General features: G+C 37.7%; 1 long non-coding RNA gene across 1 annotated transcript in view; it reads left to right on the top strand.

Annotated features, from left to right (window-relative positions):
• Positions 1 to 22010, top strand: part of LOC135451146 (uncharacterized) — a 171499-nt gene that overhangs the window by 12267 nt on the left and 137222 nt on the right. Inside the window, exon 3 of the long non-coding RNA XR_010441231.1 lies at positions 5732 to 5818. This is a non-coding gene — a long non-coding RNA (uncharacterized LOC135451146). The remainder of the gene's footprint in view (positions 1 to 5731; positions 5819 to 22010) is intronic.

Here is a 22010-nt window from a genome sequence, read left to right as displayed (position 1 = left end):
GGTTCATATTTCTTACCTGTTCCAACTGCTTTGTGTATGAATCACTAAAGGAATGGGCTAGTATGGGATCTGCTGAGGCCTATGAATTACTGTGGGGATAAATGGGTCAGGAGAAGTGGTGTCAGAATTTCATGTTGTTTGATTGTAGTAGACCCAAGTGTAGACCCTGTCTATCCTTGCCCTGTGCATTCTTGTTGGAGGAAGCCAGGGATCCTTTGGAAGATGACTCCTTGCTTGGGAACCAGTCTGAGGGACTCCCATGGTTTCAATCATTTAGCATGTGCCTGCATGAAGAGGGCTGTAAATGCCATTGATGTAAGGAGGAGACAAAGGAAAGTTTTCTCTGAGTGGACATGATTTGGTAGTGTGGGACATCAGAATAACACTGCTGAGTGCAGTAAGTTTCTGCACACAAGATGGAGTGTGTACAAATCCTGAGCACTTTTTGGCTTGAACTCTGTTCCGCACTAAGATTACAGCTTCCGCCTTTCCTCCTTTGGATTGAGTATGTGTCTGAGTTTTTTGTCAGCTTCAAGTCTCTCTGGGGTGTTAGTCTCTCTTTTCCCCTCAGGTTGGTGCGGGTTGGAAACTTCACACCAAGCAAAGCCCCTGTGCGTGCGTTGTTTATTGAGAAGATGGTTCCGAATGCTGTGATAGTTCATCAGGCAATGGATTGCTGGCACAGTTTGGTCAGAAGGGAGCTGGAACCATAATAAGCCACTAGAGCACAGTGGCATTTAAGGAGATGCTGAGGAGAGTTAGAACACTGAGGGAGGAACTGTGTAAAAAGCTTCAAGAGAAGGCTTTGTAGTCTCAATAGCAGTAGAGGGACTGATGACAATTCTCTTGTCAAGAGAAACAGTCACGTAATATACTGTGATCTGTGCTGTTTCAGGCAATGCTGAACTAGTGCTTTTGCTTAGATAAACCATCTCTCTTGCATGATGCCTTTCTTTTCTAATTTCTGGTTAACAACTCCAGATACCTTTCCTATAGTGTTCATTGAAGACTGAAATTGTTCAGCTGTGAAAATCATAATGGAATTCATTTTGATAATTGAAGTTTGGAGGAATAAATCCGAAGCTCCGTCAAACATTTCAGACTCAGAAGTACCACAGCCAAGATATATACCAAGAGGTGATAGAAACTGTGGCTTCATAATTTAACAACAGCACAGTTTTATCATGATTGTTCCTTATATGTAGGTGTGAATGTATATGAAAACAGGAGTTGAGGAGTACTTGGGAAGTTATTTCCCCTCATTGCAAGCAATTATTTAGGACCCTAAGTGGATGTGGTAGTGTGTAAATTAATCCACAGACCTTCAGTTCTGAAGACACATGGTTCGGTTCATCAGTAAAATGTTTTGGATAAACTAGAACTTTATCCACATTCAGTCACTGATCTGACATCCAGGATTTGGCATTGTGTATGACAATATCCTGTCAACCTTCTGATGCTCCACTGTGCTTATTAGCTTTTCAAGACTAGGCGAAAAATTATCATTTAAGTTGTAATTAGTCTTTCTGATTCCTAATGGATCATACATTTTCGCCTTTCTCCTAAGTATGTGCAGTACATGAAATCTCAGTCTTACAGCTAAGAAAAGGTGACAGTGGTGATTAAAAAACTGAAAGCATTGACATGTGTGAGAAATCTAGTGAGAAATGTTTTGTTACATTGAAAAAAATTCTGAAACCCAATTAAAAGTTAAAGCAGAAAAACACTAAAATGGGATGTAAACATGTTTCCTGTCTGAAAACAGCAAAGTGGCTGTCAGCTGAAAAAAAATCAATATATTTGCTCAATAATTTCATTATCAATCGTTTAATTTCATTTGTATGTGCAAAATTTCATAGAAAATTCTTACAAATTGACTCAGAATCAAGATTTCATTGAAAATGCTTATGTAGAATTCTCATCAGTTTGATAGTAACCCTTCAGAGGTACAAGCAGACTAAGAATCCTGGTCAGTGTCTAATTACTGCACACTCAAAATGATTGTGAGGGTTTGGGGAGAGTGGAAAAGAAAACAATTTATTGTTGTGTGAAAGCAATAACCTGAAAATGAAATATGCCTGGTTTTGTGTTTATTGATGGCTCATCTGAACAGCTCCATAACCACAAAGGAAATGGCTTTCTTTTAAGGCACTATAGAGGGAGTACTGTCTGAAGAGGGCTTATTGCTTCCTATCCTTCATGAAAAGATGTGGCTTTTAATGAAATATGCATAAAAGTCATTTTAGATATGTGACCTACATAATCACACACAGCCTGAGAGGCCAGAGTAGAAAATTTTTCTATTCAGAATAATTAAACTCCCCCTTTGTATTATTTCTCATTAATTCAATATTCTTCTAAAAAATAAAGCTCCCACAACAGTTTTGGTAATCAGCTTTTCAGATTTATGAGCTATTTTTATGCTGCTATTGTTCTATGAGACAAGGCTCCTTGATCAATTGCCAGGTAACTGTTTCAGTCTTTTCCCAACATCGTGCAAATCCAGCACATTAAATTATTTTTAATTGAGTAACTTCATTAATCAAAAAATCCCCTTTGTCATGATTCTGTAACCATAAACAGTATCTTATACAAGCAATTATCTAAATAAAGTCACGTTTCTTCCTTCATCCCCATATCTCTGTTGTGCAGAAAAAAAAAATTTCCCAACCAAAGAAGGAACATACTGGAAAAATTAAAGCAGCTTATTGTTGTTGAAATTATTCCCCAAAGTACAAGACCAGTTTTAATCAGAAGTCCAGATATAACACAGCTTTTAGAAAAATTTTGAGATATACTTTCAGTATACTTTTATGTATAAAAATCAGTTGTTCTGCTTGTCTGCAAGGAAATGTTCTATTTCAGGCCTTCATAAGTACACATACAATGAGAATGTAAAAATTAAGACTAAGCGGAAGTGATTCAGGTAGTGTATTTTCAGATTGAAATACGGAAAAGATTACAGGGACAGATTGCTTTAAAGCAGTGTGTTTTATATTAACCATAATGATAGAATAATTGAAATTAATGTTCATGCATTCTTTGCTGCATAGTTACAGAGTACCAGCTGCCTCCTTTTCAGCTGAAGAGTGGCTTTTTGCATTCAAGTGCTCTTCTTGAAACACTTTATTATTCCAGCAACATTTTATTATTTTATTATTCCAGTCACAACAATGCCCTCCTAAAAAACACCCAAAAGGAAATGAAAGGTGTGTCTGAAAGGATCAAGAGGAACTGAGGGGGAAGATGGTATAGGCTTTTCTACAGCATCTTCTTTGTTCTCACAATGACTCAGAAATGCTTGACATTCATGACAGAAGAAATCTTTGTTCTCTGTAGTGAAAACATTATATTTTGATTTCTTGTAAGAATCCTTCACGTAACAGTGTTCTTATTTTTACCAAGGGTGAGAAAAAGATATTTACATCATCCAGCATACATATTCAAAGTATATTCCCTTGATCAAAACTTAGGCCTCCGATATATTGCAATAGATTAAATAGTATAGCTATAGAGGATATCTGAGCTGCCATTACTGTTGATTTTTAGCTCTACATGTCACTGAGGGTCAATCATTATTAATTCTGTTAATTTTTCACCTAACAGCAGCTCACATAGTAGACCTCATAGCACTGCTTTCTGTTCATGACCCATGCTTAAGGCAATGAAGACAGAAAGGGTTTCTACCCAGGCTTCAAGCAGACCACTTGTAAAATAGCTGATAGGTCAAATAAATATCTCGCTTGATGGAAAGAAAAACCTGTACAGGACTTCAGTGAATTTGGTGTAACATCACTTTTAGAAATCCAGACATCTGCGTGGATGATTTAGAGCCTCTATAGTGAGTAATCAGAAGTTGACGTGTATTGAAGGCAATTAAAAGTATTTTGGAAATCAGCATAAGGAATGACAATCTGTGCTGATGTGATTGTTTTTGTGATTGTCCTTTGTGGGAGCCTGTTTAGATTGGATAGAAAATATACATGAATTTTGGAGGCTGGACTGCTAAACCTTAAGTGTGCCTTAAGTGTGTAAAATCAGGCAGTGCAATTATCCTCCCATCCATTGACCATTGTCATGGTTTGACCAGGAAGGAGTGGGAATTCTGGGAAGCTGTGGTCAAACCAATGAAGGTTTTGGGTTTCATACTGACACCTGGTGTAGCTAGTGAGGTTTGGACACACCTCTGAGAATACACAGGGGTTAAAAGCAAGGCACTGCCCTGGCACTTTCTCTTTTGGACATCGTCGGGCGAAGAGGTCAGATCTCTCCCCCGCCCGGCCTGCTGCTGCTGGGCGGGGGAGGGGCCAGCCATGCGGTAGGCCTGGGGCCTGGACAGAGGTGGGGGTTGAGGGGGCTTTCAAGGATGGAAGGGTGGGGGAGCCCCAAGAGACATCGAGACATCGGGCAGCCAGCCCCCCCCCCCCCCCCCCCCCTTCCCCCAGGAGAGCAGCCAGCCAGGAGGAGAAGGAGGGAGACTGCCCGGCCGGAGCGGCAGCGTGTGGGCAGCGTGCGTGGGAGTCGCTCCGGGACCGACAGCAGAGACTGAAAACTTTTAACCCTTTCTTGCATGATTGGGGCCTTGCAAAAATGCTAATCCTCCTCGAAGCTGAATAAGAAGGGAGATGAGAGATGAGATGAGATAAGGACTTTTGGCCCGGAGATTGTGGAGATGATTGGATGGGGAGAGATGATTTGGAGTGGCCTTTTGGCTGGACTTTTTCTTGTAGCCATGGACTCAGTTGTTCCTGTGACACAGACTGCATTTAGGGGGAGGCAGTGCCTCAAACCCAGGAGGGTTCATTTGTGAGGACCCCCCGGCCCCAGGGGGTTGGAAACATATGGGGGGGACAGATGTCCCAAAGCAGAGACTGTGCCTTTTTGGAGTGAGACAAGGCATCCTTGAAAGACCACCCTAAAAGCAGCTCTGGCCATGTCTCGGTGGTGAGAGCCCTGGGCATGGAAGGAACATGTCACAAGCGGCAAAAGGACTTTTTTTTTTTTCCCGGGCGGTGCCGAAGTGACAAGGAAGCATCCGAGGTTTCAGTGTGTTTCCAGAAGCCTATGGAACAAGAAGGACTCCTTTCCTCTTCATGAACTGCAGTTTGAGTATACTAAAGTGTCGTGCCGGGCTGGGCAGTTGGTGTTTTGAGAGAATGTATTGGATTGGGAAAGTCAGGGAGTGGGGAGGAGGAAAAGTGGTTTTTGTAAGGTTTTCAATTTTTTTTCTTTTCCTTATAGTCTTTCCCTATTTTTCCTGTAGTTTTAGGTAATAAAGTGTTCTTTATGTTTAAGTTGGAGCCTGTTTTGCTTATTCCTGGTCACATCTCACAGCAGACACCAGGGTGAGGCATTTTCATGGGGGGCACTGGCTCTGTGCCAGGCTCAAACCATGACAACCATACACAATTACATGCTGAGATATCATATGAACTCATGTCTATTTTTGCTGGTAGTGTTAGATATACTTTTACTTTTCATTGGTGAATTTTCTTAAGAAAATGCATCTGGTTTACAATCCAAGTAATTCCTGATTAGAGGTTTGAGCTCCAGTAAAATATTCAGTTGTTTTGAATTGATCTTCCTAAGGAAATTCAGTTCCCAATAAATGGTTGCTAAACGAACACAGTAAGGTTTTTTATTAATGAAGTGTGTTGTTTTGTGTAGGTTTTTTTACCATTTTGTATTCAATTTTTTAGTTTAAGAGTTATTCATAATTTCTGTCTTTCAGCATTGAAGCTTTTACCCTGAAGAGCCATACTGCATGGTCTCTAGCTAAGCTCTCTGCCTAATGTCTGCAAGTGCATATTATGATGTTGTAAGTACTTTTTTTGTTTGTTGATTAGAATGACTACTGTTAGACCTAAGAAGTCACCTGAAGGCTACTGAGGAGCAAATAGCAGCCTGCACATTGATTGAAGTAGATATGAGCAAGTGCCACAACCCATGTACTCTGCAGATATTAAATGTGAGTGCAGTAGAGTCCTTTAGCTTGGTTGCCGTGGGGTAATTCAAGTTGAAACCCACCCATCATGACAGCTGCTGATCTGACTCAAATTAAAACTAGCTATTAATACTGTGCTACTGGTACTACTGCTGCTACTAATGTTACTGTAAACTATTCCTCCTGCTATTGACTGCTGCTCCTGCAGTCATTTCTAAAATTGCACCTGCTAACAGAACTTACCCTGCTTCCATTTACGCCTGTCGTTGGTGTTCTTTGGCATTTCTGATGCAATGTGTGGTAGAGCCTTTAAGACTTCTTTAATGCTTTGCTAATTTAGTCTTTAATGGAAAAAGTGGATGCCATACCAATATATGTATGCCTGTAGAGCTTTTATTCCTTCTTAGTTCTGCCTTTGTGCAGGCTTGTACCACTTTCTTCATAAACTGTGTTTGCATGGAGTTGTGTGTAGCGGTTGATGATGGTAGAAAATTTCTCCTTTTGAAATTGCCTTAATATCTTTATGTGATAAATGTGTAATCGCTTGTTTTTTTTTTCCAGTTTGTTTTGTTTAAGGTGACTTGTCGTAGAAAAAATACCTAGTCCTTTGCGTATTTTTTCTCTACAGGCAGTTAGCTGATGCAAAACAAGTTCTGTCTTTCTAACTGGGTATCTAACCCCACTCATTCATTACAGTTAAAGGCATGAAAAAGAGCAAGGGATTTGATTCATTGCCTGTTATGACCCATTCAGAAAAGTAAATTGAATGAGATTTTTATTCCTACAGTTTAATAGATTAAAAAAAGAGTCCCAGTCCTCCAGAAATATGGTGTCATCTATGGTAGTGTGCCTGATTTTCTCTTCCAGAAAAGTTTTGTGTTGTTATTCAGTGGTCTGAGTCATCATTTCTGTATCCTTGAATTCAGGCTATTCCTATTTATACTGCAGTGTGTGAATCCTGTCAATCATCCCTGCATTTCTCAGTTCAGGCCCCTGCTGTATCTCCCTGCCTTATGCTTTTTGTCCAGCTATTTCCCAGTTTCTCTCTCTGGCAGTTTCCAGTCACAGTGCCTGTGCTGTCCATGCTTCAGTGTTTTCCTTCTCATTTGACCTCTGATATACCAGACTTCTAGTGTAGAATACACAGTTGTGTCTGAACTGGAAAAAATCATTAGATAAATACTAAGAAAAGAACAAAAAATGTTCTTTTATTAAATCCTCCCTGTCCTGGGGTTTTGATGTTTTAGTTCTATGTTTCTTATGATTTCATTGTGAACCTAATTTTATGTTGGTCATTAGTTTGCATATGCAACATCTGTATTAATACTTACCGTTATATATATATATCTACATTGTATCTTAGTTTATGTATGCCTCTATAATTTAAATCTCTATTACTGATCATCATAACTGGGAAAACTTTCTGAGGAGAAAATTGTTTCAAACTCCTGCTTTTCTCCCACCATAATTTACAGTTACTAAAATAATTTTTGGATTTTGAAAGGAAGTAATCAAATTGTTGGTGTAAAATGGGTAAAAAACCAGAAGATGGATGGGATAAAACCACACACCACTATTTTTAGTGTATTCAGTCATTTCTTTGTACTTGAAAGGAAGCCAGGACTAGAAATAAGGTTTTTCAAAGGGAGTGCCAATTCCAGTGCTCACTATTGTATACCTAGGCATAGTTTGAGGACCAGTTTGTAAAACTCAAGGGACACCCAACACTGTAGTAAATAAACTAGCTGCCTATCAGGTAGATCTCCAATACTGTAGTAAAGATCAAAGGTTGCAACTGTAGTGTGCTACCTGAAGAAAATGTGGATACTAAATGAGCCTTGTAGATATCTCAAAATGCAGTAAATTAATTAAAAAGCTGGGAGAGGTATTCCTGCTTCACTGTGTGTAGGATGATGAGGGGAAGTTACTGATCTGATGTGGAGAGGAAACCCAAATGCCTTTGACTCTGAAGTTGGCAAATAGCATGCAAATGGAGCTCCTGAGGGATATTAACGAAAGCAGGAACGGGGGACCCTGGTTTTGCCTCTCTGGAGAGCTAGAGCCAATTCTCTGTGGCTCCTTGTTACAATTTATGCATTTTCTAGAAAATTGGAATGTTGTGGTACTAATACTAATCCAAGCCTTTCAAGTTTTTTGTTTTACTGAAGGATGGTTGGAATTCATAGAAAGATAATATGAATAAGATGAAAGGCTGAGTATTAATTTGATCGTGTATTTAAAAATCCAGGAATGCTTGCTATTAGTTAGTTGTTAGGCTTTCAAATCTTTCTGCTTGATGAAGCAATTTTATTCCTTCCCTTGTGTGCCTTTTTGAAGAACACAGGGTAAGGTTTTATGTACATCAAGCCTATGCTTTGTTTTACAATATTGATTCATTGTTAATTGGACTAGAACCAACTCTAAATACAGATATTTCCACATACTCTCCTGTTACCATTTATAAAATGAGGAGAAATTAGGTTATGGGGAAGGACACTTTTGGATTGGCCTTTTCAGGGACAGAAGCCACAGACCATGTTCTCGTATTCATACTTCTCTTTCAGCCGCTTCACTTGGTGCACATAAATCTTCCTGCTCCTTGTAGTAGAGGAGCAAGACTTGCCTAGTCCTATGTGGTTTGCAGGTATTGGAAATGTGTTAGTCCATTTGGCACTGAGCATTATAGTTTATACAGCTGATTTTTATTATCCAGCAGTTCAAGAACTATTTTTTTTAATTCTTTCTAAGGATTTTAAAGAAAGGTTTCCAAGTAATGTATCTGATTTTTTCCTGTCTTCGAGCATTGTTTGTGATACCTCTTTCACCTTGGAAGTCTACCACACCATTTGGAAGCTGATCACAAGGCTCCAAGTGATGTGTCTGCCTGTATTTAAATTCAACCACTATCAGCTTAAATTATTGTGTTTAAAAGCTTATTTATTATAACATGAAGGCATTCTTTTCCTTTTTTCTCCCTTGTCTCCTGTCTTCTTTCTGCTTTCATTAACAAAGACTGAAAGACTTGGGTAGTCAAAGGGAGATTTGCATTTCCTCTATTTCCAGTCTAAATACATTCCATTTGCTTATGAAATTAATTTTAGACAAAAGTTCCCTTCCTATTATGTTTTATAAATTTGTAGTAGTGTAATAGTGGTTTTCTTAATCCATCACAGAAGCTTTATGAAGCTTTAGTATTGTATTTATTTTCATGTATTTATGGATGAAATAATGTTAATTTCAAGCTGCCTCTTCCATTTGCAAAACATAATTTCTCACTGTAAGCATTTGTTTCTTTTTCTCTGTGCACAGGCTTCAAAGAGCTTATGCAGTGCAATTTATAGATGAAGTTCACTTTCTTGCATTGGAACTGTGGATCTCCTAAATGCAGGTTAAATGCAGCAGGACAAAAGTTGTTTCAACACCAAAGGGGTTAAAGCCACACTAAAAGATCAGGGAAGCTGGTAGAAGACAATTGTTGAGTATTTGAGGGTTTTAGGTTAGGATTCTGTGTCTGCTTTCCCTAGACACTATTAGTTCGTTAGTTTGTTTGAGTTTTGTTTGCTGAGTCTACGACCATCACTGATGATGATAACATCAGTGAGGAAGAAGAAAAAGTCTCCAGAACAGAGGTTTCTGGAGAGAAGGCTGAGGAAACCACTAGGCTCAGAGTATGACAATGGCCAGATTATGCCCTCTAGACTCCCCCTTAAATGCCTCTGGAATTCTGAGGACCTTGACTTCTGGCTTCCTGAAGTTCTTCGCTTGACAGTCTGGCAGTAATGCAATTGTCATGCCATGTAATTTAGCCTAAACCAGCTAAAGATGCTTAAGAATCAAAAACTTTATGCCTTAGAAGAAGGTAATTTACAAACTGATCCTGGATCCATGTCTGTCTGTCTGTCTGTCTATCTATCTACTATCTCTGTGAAATAATTTCTACTGCCTTCACGTTCTAGCATGAGCTATAATGGAGTATTGAAGGTAGCTACCTGGTAAGAATTTTAATTAAAAAATGCTCATGTAACTTCACATTTTGCAAAACAAAAGATCACAGCAGCTGAGAATAGAAAACTGATTAACATAAATACATATGTCATGATGAATATTTAAAATATCTCTTCAATCTAAATGTAAGGACATTTTGTTGTGTATTTCGTTTCTTCTTTCTTTCTCTGATTTTTACCTAAATGACTGTATATTAAACAGGCACTATAAAGAAATTAGTAATGCCCAAATGTTATCTTGGCTCAGCCTAAAAACAGTGCCAAAAGGTAATAAAATGTTAATGTAGGTCAAAATCATCCCATGAGTCAGCATTGACACAGAGTAATTTTGGGCATTCAAGGTCAGCATCAATTTATTCCTATTAATATTGTTTGTAATATTCAGTAAGGCACAGGTTTTGCTCCTTGTATTTGAAGCAAGATTTTTCTTTTGATAATGCATGCAGACAGAGAGCATTCTGAGCTAGAGAATTTTTTCAGTTATATAGGTATTTAACCATTCAAAACCTGAATAAAACCACTTTATAATATAGTGCTCCTTAAATATATAATTTTAAATCATCTTCATAATTATTTTCTCAGAGACAATTTGAGAAATACAAAACAATAAAATGTCTCACAACATAGCAAAGCAGTCCAGGAGTGCATGCATTTATTTGTGTGTTCCTCATAAAATCAGTCACTCTGTATGTGATGATTCCTCATATTGAGCTCACAAAACAATTTTAATACATTGCTGTAAAGGAATTATCTAATTCTAATTTTAAACACAGCTTGAACAAAGTTTATAATTAGTAAAACACAAAAGCCCGTTCTGTTAAATTAATTAAAAGACTTGCATTCTTACCTCTGAACTGTTAATTAAACTGGAATATCAAACATAAATGATTGTGAGGAATTACTTTTAGAGTCAATTTCCTGTCATTTCTTTGTGAAGAAATAACCCAGGCCATTTGGTATTTTTGGATTCTTGTGGTTGAACATTCTGACTGAATATGAACATGCTATTAAATAGCAGATGTCAAAGTAAACAAATTCCAGAATGCTAAGAGAGATGTTTAAAAGTGGTAAAAATATCATAATCCTATTCTATTTTCTATCAAAATACAGAATGTGGAGCACAGGCACATAAAACCACTTGAAAAGACAGCTTGTCATACTTCTGGATGTATTTGGGAAAATAACACATTTCACTGAAATGCCATGGAAGATTAACAAATTAATTATGTATAAGCTGACCTCTTATATCCTTGGGCTCTCACTGCTATCTCATTCTCTCTCAATGCCACTCTGATACAAATTTAATTGGAAACACAGTTCCTTGTGCCAGTTTGAATTTGGGTTTTGCTGTCTTGCACAGGGAAGATTACCTCTAAAAGCAGGAAACATGCATTCTCTTCAATAGTTTTTCCTCTACTTCAAATAAGAAACCTAATTCTAAGGAATATGGAATGCAGAAATTGCTAAACTCCATATTGGCTTTAGGATTAAACAGAATTTCTTTGCAGGTTCCTCAAAACCAAAACAACAGTGTTCTGTAAACAGCAATGATTAATTACATTACCTGCAAGAAACCTTTTAGAGAAGAGCAGATACAACAAATACATATCATCTGCTCTACTAGTCCACTACACCTCCAGTATAAAGCTTTCATGTATGTTTTCCTGTAGTGTTTTAGGGACCATTTAAAAATGAATTGGATGTTGCAGCAAGAGAAAAGCATCAGTAAGCAAAGCTCTGCATTTTCACCCCTGAAATTCTATCTTGCCTTTGCTTTTCATTGATTTATTTTATTAATTTATTCTCTTTGCTTCTAATGACTTACTATTCATAACACTGTAATTAAAATATTATTTACACAGAAGCATAAACATTGTCAAGAACAGGCTGCACAAGACACAGCATGAAAAAATAGCAGAAACTTTTTGAAACCATTATGTCCTTGAACTCTTTACTGCTTATGTGTTTTTCCTTCATGCTACTGGAGGTGTCCCGAGGCCATGCTTGTCAGAGCTCTGTGGGGAGCCACAGGCAGCCACATTGAGTAGCTGCAGACAGGAGCACGAAGTGAGCCTGCTCCTTCTCTTTCCTAACACTGTACTGCACTGGGTGAGTGCTGTAGGAAGGAACATGTCTGTTGTATAATGAAGGAATGTACCTATGAATTGAATAGAGATGACTGGAAGTCACAGTGGTGAGGGGCAATAATTGCTGTTTTTTCCAGAGATTTGCAGCATTACTGGTGGTTTACCACACACTGAGTCTGGGGTCTAACTTCTTTCTCCAAGGAAACCCTTCTGTGCTGTCAGTTGCACATACGTTCTCCTTTTCCCTTGTGTTAGATTTTCTGTCAGTTGAGAAATAAAGTTAGCTGGTGTAAGGCAGCAGATACCTTTATCCTGCAGGCTTAACCTGACCTTTAGAGATTAAATTAACACACTTTCATCAGTAATAGCATTTTTTCTCTCTTTAAATTCCTTGGACCTGCCTGGTCCCACAATATTATTGATGCTTTTCTGAAACAATTATGTAAATTGTTATGTAAATTTTTTACTCTATTCTAAGCCATAAGGCAATAGCTGTGGGGAATAACAGCACAGATGCTTGAACATTGTGAATCCAGTGCTTTAGACTCTGCATTTTGGAGGGAGATGTGACGGGAGATAGAGGTGCTGTGGAGCATGCTAGAGAAATGCTGGAGGAAGGAGATGGGGTTGTGTGGTGGGGAAGAGGGGTGGGTGCTGTACAGCACAGCCCCTCTGGGAATGGACCCTGGAGCTTGCATGGTGAAGAGTCCTAAAGTAGATGAGACATTCTGCACTTTGTTATAGAGTCTGTTGATGATTGTAGTGCCAGCAGAAGATCAAAACTCAGTAAAAAGGTCTCTTACTGACAGGTTGAGACTGCTGATAAAAAAGTTAGTATTTTCCTACTAAATTCTAGAAATGCAGACTTGTAAACTTTGGTGAGGTGAAAATTAGTTTCCAAACCTTCAGCTTCAGTGTTTTCACAGTTTATTTTGCAGTAATGCTTTTCTTATCTGCTCAGCTGCAAGTGAATGTGCAAGTTAGGGAATAAGAGATTGAAAGATTTCAGCAATGCGAGTATTTAGAAACTGATAAATCAGGCCACTTTGAAACTTCAAAGAAGTGTGACGTTTGAGTGACATTTTGTAACAAGGCATATTGCCAGTGCCTCATTTGTAAAATTTATTAATAACTGTCACCACTTCAGAGCAGTCAAATCTTATTAACAAGCTTATCCTAAATTAATGGTGGTGCCACAGAGCTGTACAGTTAGTGCTGATGGATGTGGTCATAGTCACTGAGATTGACATATAAGGCTATGGGGCTCTTTGCTGAGAGGAGTTGGAAGCACAGTGGGTAAAACCAGCATTTTCCCTATTTTTCCTTTCCCTCTGTAGGTGTTTCTATATTCCTTGCCCATTTTTTTCTTATGCCTTATACTTCTCTGCATTACAGAATGGTTATACATGATGACAGTGTATGTTTGTGTTAATTTAGAATGCCTATATTCTAAATTAATTAGAAGAAAATATTAGTTATAGCCTGCTCAATATATTTCTACTTTATGGGTTAAGCAGGCATCTGCTCTTCCTATAGCAGTGTAGCATCTTTTTCTTCATTTATTTTCGTAGCAAATGTAGTCTGTGATTTTCCTGCAATCTAAGCTTTTCTAATGTAAAATTTTTTGGTACTTGTCTTTGGAAAAAATGGGACACACTGAGTTTATGTTAGTGTCTAGGAAGAGCAGAGATTGCCAAAGGATCCTCTCTAACACAGAGGGAAACACGTCATGGTCAGCCTGTGTGAATTCCCTGGGTTCAAGCAGAAAAAGAGCTTTACTCCTGTGGGAAAAAACCATTTCCCTCCTTTTTACCTTCAGGAAGAGGCTGTTTAGATGAGCTGACTTTGCAGGGCAAAAGAGAAAACAGGCCTTGAGAATCAGTGGGTGCTGCTACCTTCTCACTTTAGTTTGAATTCTGGACCTTCTTGTTCACTATGTCAAAAGAAAGGAATGGGCTTTTTGCCTTTTTTCATATTTCTTAGCTTTCATGACCTTGTTGAGTGTGAAGTGTTTCATTTTTACACTGTATGGGCTTGGATTACTTAGTGCCTAGTACTACTGAAGTTTTGGACTGTGAAGGCTCTAGGTGGTATGTGTCTTTCTGAGCATCTAAAACACTGATTTCACTCTGAGCTGGTTTCTTGGCATCTGAATCCTAATTATTTACAGAGCAAAGAGCTTCTTGCACCCTAGATGAATAATAACAGAAACTGCTGTAGTATGGTAAGTAAAAACCCTGTTTGGATCAATACAAAAAGGGCTTCCAATGAAAAACTTTATGGATACTGAGATAAAATTTAGAACTAGGTGCTTCTTTAATCTCTATGTATTTGTAATACAGATGTCTCAAAAGATCACCTCTGAGTAATTTAATACCCTGAAAAAATATTCTGCTGCTTCCTTACTGCTTGTTTCATTTTATCTTTCTTGCAGTGCTCTTGTTTGATAAATAAAATACTAAGCCTTTACTAACCTTATGATCATCACTTGTTTTTTCTTGTGTTGTATGTTGGCAAGATTGTAACTGTTGTGACTTTTCTTGGTTTTTTCCAATTTCAACATCTCCTTTTTCTCCTTCAACATCTCCATTTAAAAACATAAAAATATTTACATAGAAATATATGGTAAAGACACTGAAAAGGCAAAGAAGTAGCAATTTTTTATTTCAGCTTTTTCATACATATCCAACTGAAAGCTTGTTTAAAACATGGAGTGTCCTGAACTCTCTCACAATTTAAAATGAGATAATTCCATATTCCTTTTGCTTGACAATTGCTAGATGAGATCTGGAACAAGCACAGCTTTGATTTCACCTTCAGACACAAATTTTGTGTCGAAGCACAGTGGATACATTTTTAGCTTTTCACCTCAGCACTTCCTATGACTAATCCCTGTAGCATTATCTTTTCTTCCCAGTTTTTCGTTTCCTTACCTGCCCCGATAATTATTGCCATTTTTCTGTTTCTCAGCTGGGCTGTCTCATTTTGTGCTTTTTAACAGTGTGCATTGAATGGCAGCTTTCTCTAATGTCTTGGTGCTTTTTCTAGTCATTGTTTTTAAAATTGTACTTATTTTGGCCAAAAAAATCACAAACCTGAAACCAACCAAAAGCTTAAATAGACAAATCTAGACAAAATTAAAATGTGCAGCAAATTGTCTATTGCTTTTTGGGGGGAAAAGTTCTCCTACCAGAACACTTGGTAGCCACTTGCCAGTTAACACCAGTTAGTTTTCAGTCACCCCCAGTGATAATCATATGGAGGGAGTGCATGCGGATTATGGATTCTTAGAACCATAGTGTGGGTTGGAAGGGTCCTTAAAGATCTGTGGGCAGAAACAGCTGCCACTAGACCAGGCTGCTCCAAGGCCCATCCAGCCTGGCTTTGACCACTTCCAGGAATGGGACATCCACAGTATGTCTGGGCAACCTGTGCCTATGCCTCACCCCCCACACAGGGAAGAATTTCTTTCTGATGTTTAATCTAAACCTACTCCTGCTCAGTTTAAAGCCAATCCCCTTTGTCCTAGCACTGCATATCCTTGTAGATGTTTAGAATTTTCTGCTTGTCCAAGTAGCATGACCTCAGATAATCCTGCTGTGAGGCAGTAAGGGAACACATCCCTGTAAGCTCATTGCTCACCTGACAGTGAGCTTTATTGCAGGCAAATCTGGCTGAATAATGCTGTTTCTTTCCCCAGGCTAATATGTCAAGGTGTAGAACTGGCTTATTTTGTTACAAACACAACAGGCATTGTCATTGCGTTCCGATTGTGAATTTTCATTTTTTCATCTGATTATATATTTCTCCAAGCTTTTGCAGTCTTCAAGAAAAAAAGTTTAGCAAAAGGTGAACTATGTTAAAACATGAATGATAAATACTTTTTATTATTTCTCAGGGCTCACTCCTGTTACTAGAATGGTCTGCTCACTTAAGAACCTTGTACAATCACAGCTTTGTGCTTTTAGAGAAGTGATGGTTAGTGAGGAAGATGAGTTGTTAAATGCCCTAAAAGAGGCAAATAATTTAGGGTGATAACAGAGTTACAAGGGCAAATGTGTCGGCTTATGCTACAATATTTCTGACAAATGTGTTTCCCACTTGTGTTATAGCTAACCTTGTTTATAGGTGGTTGTGCTGTTTCTCATTTATTTTACAGTATTGCAACACTGGAGTTCATATATTTTAAAATATTTTTGGTAAGTGAGCTTCTATAGTTGCAAATATTGAAATTATATAGAATTGAGGAGACCAGTCGTAGTAAACAGTGCTGCATTTAGTTGCTTTTTATGAAGAATCTTATTTAAGTGAAATGTTTATTTAGACTTCTGGTTGGACTAGAGTTTGAATCTTAGAAAAGCAAAGCTGCTTTTGGTATTCAACTAGAAATTTGCCTTACAATTGGAAATCCAAGGCAATTGGTTCCTTTGGTAGGATTCCCTCACTCTGGAACAAGCAAGATCAGGTCATCCTCTCACCCCTAAGAATTATCCATATAAGTCCAAGCGGAGAAGTTGTGGCAAGTAAAGAAAATTGTATTCCTTGTTACTTGTGGCAGAAAGTGAGTCTTGGAAGGAATTGGAAGAGGCAGATTAGAATGCTCTTGAACTTGGGAAGATAATAGAAAATCCTTTGGTGATATAGACAAGAATATGCATAAATCTAAACTTATAGAAGAGTAAGAGTGCTTGAGGTTAGAGGGAGCCTATTAGGGATAAGGTCCATACCATCATGTATTGCACCTATGTAACTGAGCTGGCATAGCACACTGCAGGTCAGATATATTTTGGGGAGTACCATATTTTAGGTAGGCTCCAAATGTCTACTTCTGTGCATTTCTTTTTAGTTGCAGATAGTTTAGATATTTACAGGTGAATATAACCACTGTGTTATATTCTGTCTCATCTTTTTTCTGTACTTCTGTACCATCAATCCAATTGTCCTTTTTATCCTGTCTTTATTTCTATCAGGTGAGCAGATCTTGTCCTGCAATGATTTCCTTTCCTTCATCTCTTAATTTGCTTAGAGAGTTGATAGTTCCTCAGAAAGAGATCTTGTCAGAACCTTAAAATCCTTGTCTGTTTACAGTAAATGAAAAATTCTGTAATAATTGAATTAAAAAATATGTGTAATATATATGCACATATTGTTAATCTCTATTGTTTCCCCAGCAGGAGTATTCACAAGAAAGGTGAAAATAGAAGCATTTCAATAGCCTTTACTTATGGCCATATCTTTCCAGTAGATATTAGGCTATTTCAAATGTAGTGTTTTCAAAATTCAAAATTCTATGGCACATGTTTACCATCAGGCAGTAGAAATAGATTGTTCCCTAGAGAACTGGCAGTGACAACCTCCAAATCATTTGTTCTTGTTCAAATGGTGTGTTATGAAGAAGGGATTGTGGGAGATGATATGAATCATAGTCCATCTCCTCAACATAAAAAGAATTGCAATTACTCTGGGAAAATATTGAGTCAGCTACATATTTTGAGAGGTGCTCTGGTTTTGCACTCTGCAGCTAGAGCCATTGACTGCAGCAAATCACTGACCAGTTTAAACATCTACAAATCAATGTCAGAGCCTATAATTCATTGCAGTGTCCTAAAAGGGAGCTGGCAATTTGTTCTGAAAGGTGTTTTCTCCTCCAAGGTGGCATGGGGGTAATACTAATGCAGGGAATTACTGGGTCAGACTGACAGTCATGCCTGCAAGGGTCACCCGGGTTTCTAATGGCTAGATGCCTTATTCATAAGAAACTCTGAATCATATTTTCATGCCTTTAGGAAATGTAGGTCAAAAGCCTAATCCCTGCTACAAGGCCATGGACTTCAGCTGGATTTATACTGAGCGTGAGTTTGCTTCCCACAAACTTTCTGGCTATGTAACTATTTTAATGGAATGAATCATGCTTTATAAATGTTTAATAATCATTGTAGGAGGGTGTCAATGTGTGTACCAACTTTTTTATTAATTTTCAGGAAAATTTGCCAATACTTCATCTTCCTCAGGAGGCAATTTCATTTTTTCCCAATATGTGGTGCTAAACAAGAGGACGTTTCAACCAGAATGCTGCAGTGAAAATGTTCCTAACAAAAATGTGATAAATTTAAAAGAAAAGGATGGATTTATGGCAGCAAGTCTAACAATGTTCGCTAAGTTTAGCTCAGGTAGTTGCTATGATTTTAACAAAGGTATCATAAATGAGGAGTTTAAAGTGTAGGGTGAGAACTTGTCATACTATTCTGGGTTATCATTTAGGTAAGTTTTAATGTTGCTAAATGATCTTTAGACACAAAAGATCAAAATTACAGTGTTTTTAAATAACTTTTAGTTCTTTTCTGTTAAGGTGTCAGTTTACAAATAACATTGCTTAGTTTTTATATTTTAGTTCTCATTAATAGGTGAGAAAGAAAGTAAGTATTATGATTATCTCACTTTCTGTGTGAGAAAAATGATGGTTTTCTTTATGTGACTCATCAGCAGAATGGAGACAAAACCACAATTCTGTTGAGTTGCCTCTAGTACACAATCCAACAAACCACTTTTAAATTAAGTTCTTTAGGTTATTAACATGATTCAATTCAATTATGAAATTCTTTTTAATATTCAGGAAGAAACCTGCAGGCTGTCCTTCAGAAGCACTTATGAAACAGCGGCTAGAACGCATAAGCACCTTTTATATTGCTTGATGTAAAGGTTCAGCACTCTTCATGATCTCCTCTCATATTCCATGCTGTAGGAAATGAAGTCAGCTGCTTTCTGATTTGCAGATGATTCATTTAACTACTTCAACACTATCTTAAGTGTTTCTCTCTTGCTTCATAGAGTCTTCATTTGGATTAGTGGCTGTGATACAAACTCCAGTGGAAAATTCAGCCATATAAATACAAGCGTGGTCTGAGTGTAATTGGGTCTGCTTTAAACTGGGTAAAAATAAGACCAGAAAAACTATCTGTTCATAATTTTCATTAATTAACTTTTAGTTTAAATTTACTGGAGGCAGTTTCTGATCTCAGTTGTGCTTATTTTAGACTACTCTGGCCTTTACTATGTAGCTCACATTTCTCATCAGTGTGAGGAAGGAAACTTGTTCATAGAATGGTGTGGTTTATATTTATCTTCATCCTTATCACTTGCATTTCTTTCTTCAATGAATACAAAGTGTACTTTTCCATTTAATGTGTTGGATTGAAGTCTGATTTTTTGTAATTTTTTTTTTTTGGTTTGGAAGTCAGCACTACTGTTAACAACCAATGAACCAGAAAGCCTATAAGCTTAGGAAGCAAATAAATGAAAGTGAGTGTAAGTCTCTTGTGATGTTCTTCAATGCCAGTGTATAAGGAAGTCAATGACTGATGCTTTGCCATCTAATCAATAAATCACATTTGCAGAAGTTATAGCAGTTTCAAAAGAAATGTTTTACTGACTTTTCTGAGTGTACAAATAAGTGGTGGAAATAAAAGTTACAGACCAATGAGGTCACAATTCCTTTGTGTACAACACAGGGAAAACTGAACGTGGACTAATGCATTCTGTTTTGGGTAGCAGTGAAGCAGCAACACGAAGATGAAAATAATTAATGGGAAAGCAAAAGTATGTAAAGTTGCACTATATATATATATATATATGTACTTTAAAACCGTGTAAGAGCTATGTATGTGGCTAAGATACTATTTGCTTAAAGATAATAAAGACATTCTAGCTAACATTTGAAGTGAGAAAATGATGTTAGGAAGGGTGCAGGCAGCAGAAGGCATTGGCACAAGTCAGCAGCAGCACTGATGTTACAGGAGGCCATGTATATCCATTAGACATGTGAAACTTTGCCATGAAGCAGGGAGTTTAACTGCAGGTTGCTCTGACTGCCTCTTGCTGCAGAAAGTGACAGTGCAATTCAGACTGACACAAAATAGTTGTCAAGGGAGAATAATGACCATTAGTGAATGATACCCAGACTCCTGAGTTTGACTGATGTTCTGAGCAGAACAGAGAAGCTTCTTGGAGCTGGAAAGTCTGGATTCTTGTGGCAAGCCATGCTGTGCCTGTGAAAGACATTGTATCTATTATATATCTGTGTTCTTCAGGAGCCAATTAACTTGGTCAGAACTGTCAGGGAATGAGAAAAAGAGCTGCCATAAGTTATGGGGAAAATATGAGATTTTCACAGATTAGATAGCATTTATCTGAGGGAAGGAGTTAAAGCCATTGTAAGGCACTTGTGGTGCAGGTGAAGTTGCTTGCATAAATCAAGCTTCAAAAGATTTGCAGAGACATTCAGCTCTCTACTGTCTAGCTGGCCCCAGTTCCAGGTGTATGGACAGTTTATTTGCTTGAGAGCATGACTACAAAGTTTTTTGTTTATATATCTTGGCCCAGATATGGGCTGCAACTTGTGCAGTAGGGCTGTACATGAGAGAGGGATAAATAGTGTCCAAGTTAAAAATAAGTCTGTACATCTCTACATTATTTGCATACAGTCCAAACTGACACTGAAATCAAATATACTTGTTAAATTTTGAGCATCCCAAATTGACCAAAGCCACTCAGATTTCAAAATAAGTTAAAAAAGGATCAGACAGAATTGTGTGTAGTTTTTCTTTTAAATGTGTAAGGATAAACTGTTTTTCTCCTAGATTTAGGAATTATGTGCAATCAGTGTGTTAGCAGATGTAACTGGACTTGACCTTGAGCAATGGAGTCAGTTATGAATGGCTGCATTCCTTCCTTTCGTGTATCAGATCAGTGCAGTGGGGTAAGAAGTGGAGTCAAGAGCTGTCAGCAGCATTTTCACTTGCTCAGTTTACTGCAGTGTGATGCTGAACTAGGAATAATATTTCCTGTTTATATACTCTTAAGACTTCCACTTTCTTCAGTCATGGAGCAGTAGCTGTGAAGTCTGTGTATAATGCAGAAGTTTTATGCAGAGAAATAAAAAAAGGAAAAATTATTTTTTGGCCCTCATACTGATGCTGAACAAATAGGACAATTTTTGAGTGCTTATGATTTTGCTCATGTCACTGGAAGTTGGGAGATAGATTGACTAGAAATTAATAGGCTACAGTTGAACTTGGAATAAAATAGTTCTAAGTTCTATGAAAACATGCTTTTAGGTACCTTGCTCTGGAATTACTTTGATTAAAGGAATCTCTTAGCCATCAGTGCTAAATTATCTTTGACCTGAGGGTCTAGGGTTAGGGTTAGGTTACAGAGGCCAGCTAATGACTATGGACCTTTTAGTTCTTTCTAGCAAGTAGACAGTTCTCCTTTTGCTCTCTCATGCAGCATAGGTTGATTGTTCACACATGGTTCAGTCATCAGATGGAGTTTTATAATGACTTTTTAGTTAATATCTGTATAGCAGGACAAGTGTTATGTCTGTGGTAAGTATTCCATGAATAGCATCACATCACTGATACCTGCTTTTTAGCTGGGTCAGTCACTACTGCACATAGACAAAAACAGCCACTACAGTTGAATTCTTCTGTTTGTTTTTCTCTGAGACAGCAGCTGTGGTGCATGTTTGAATTGTCATACTTCACTCACCTGGCTATGGAGTGTGATGGATAGGTGCACTACAGTTATAAACAGAGGAAGGAAAGACTTGCCAGCTCTAGAGATTTTTTATAGTGTCCCTGGTAAGAGTCACGGATGTTTACAAGGCTCTAAAGCAACCACTGGCCAGTACTAGCTTCATACACAGGATTCTTTCCAGGGACTTGAAAGTGGCAGGCTCTCTTAATTAAATTGAAAATAAGAATCTGAACTGTAACCCTGTTTTTTTCATCTCTTTCTTTAAAAAATAAAGATTTTTTTTTAAAAAAGGGAATTTCTAAATACTGCTCTTTTTACTGGGCATATTCCTTATGGATATAAAAGTATGGTTTTCTAGCTGACCAAACCATAATATTAATCTAAAAAAACCCTTACTGGAAGGAGAGTAGAGGAGAAAGTGCAATGTTCAAAATGGTATAC

This window comes from Zonotrichia leucophrys, chromosome 8 (genome assembly GCF_028769735.1).
Source record: "Zonotrichia leucophrys gambelii isolate GWCS_2022_RI chromosome 8, RI_Zleu_2.0, whole genome shotgun sequence".
Taxonomy (NCBI): domain Eukaryota; kingdom Metazoa; phylum Chordata; class Aves; order Passeriformes; family Passerellidae; genus Zonotrichia; species Zonotrichia leucophrys.
This window is presented reverse-complemented; position numbering and strand designations above follow the sequence as displayed.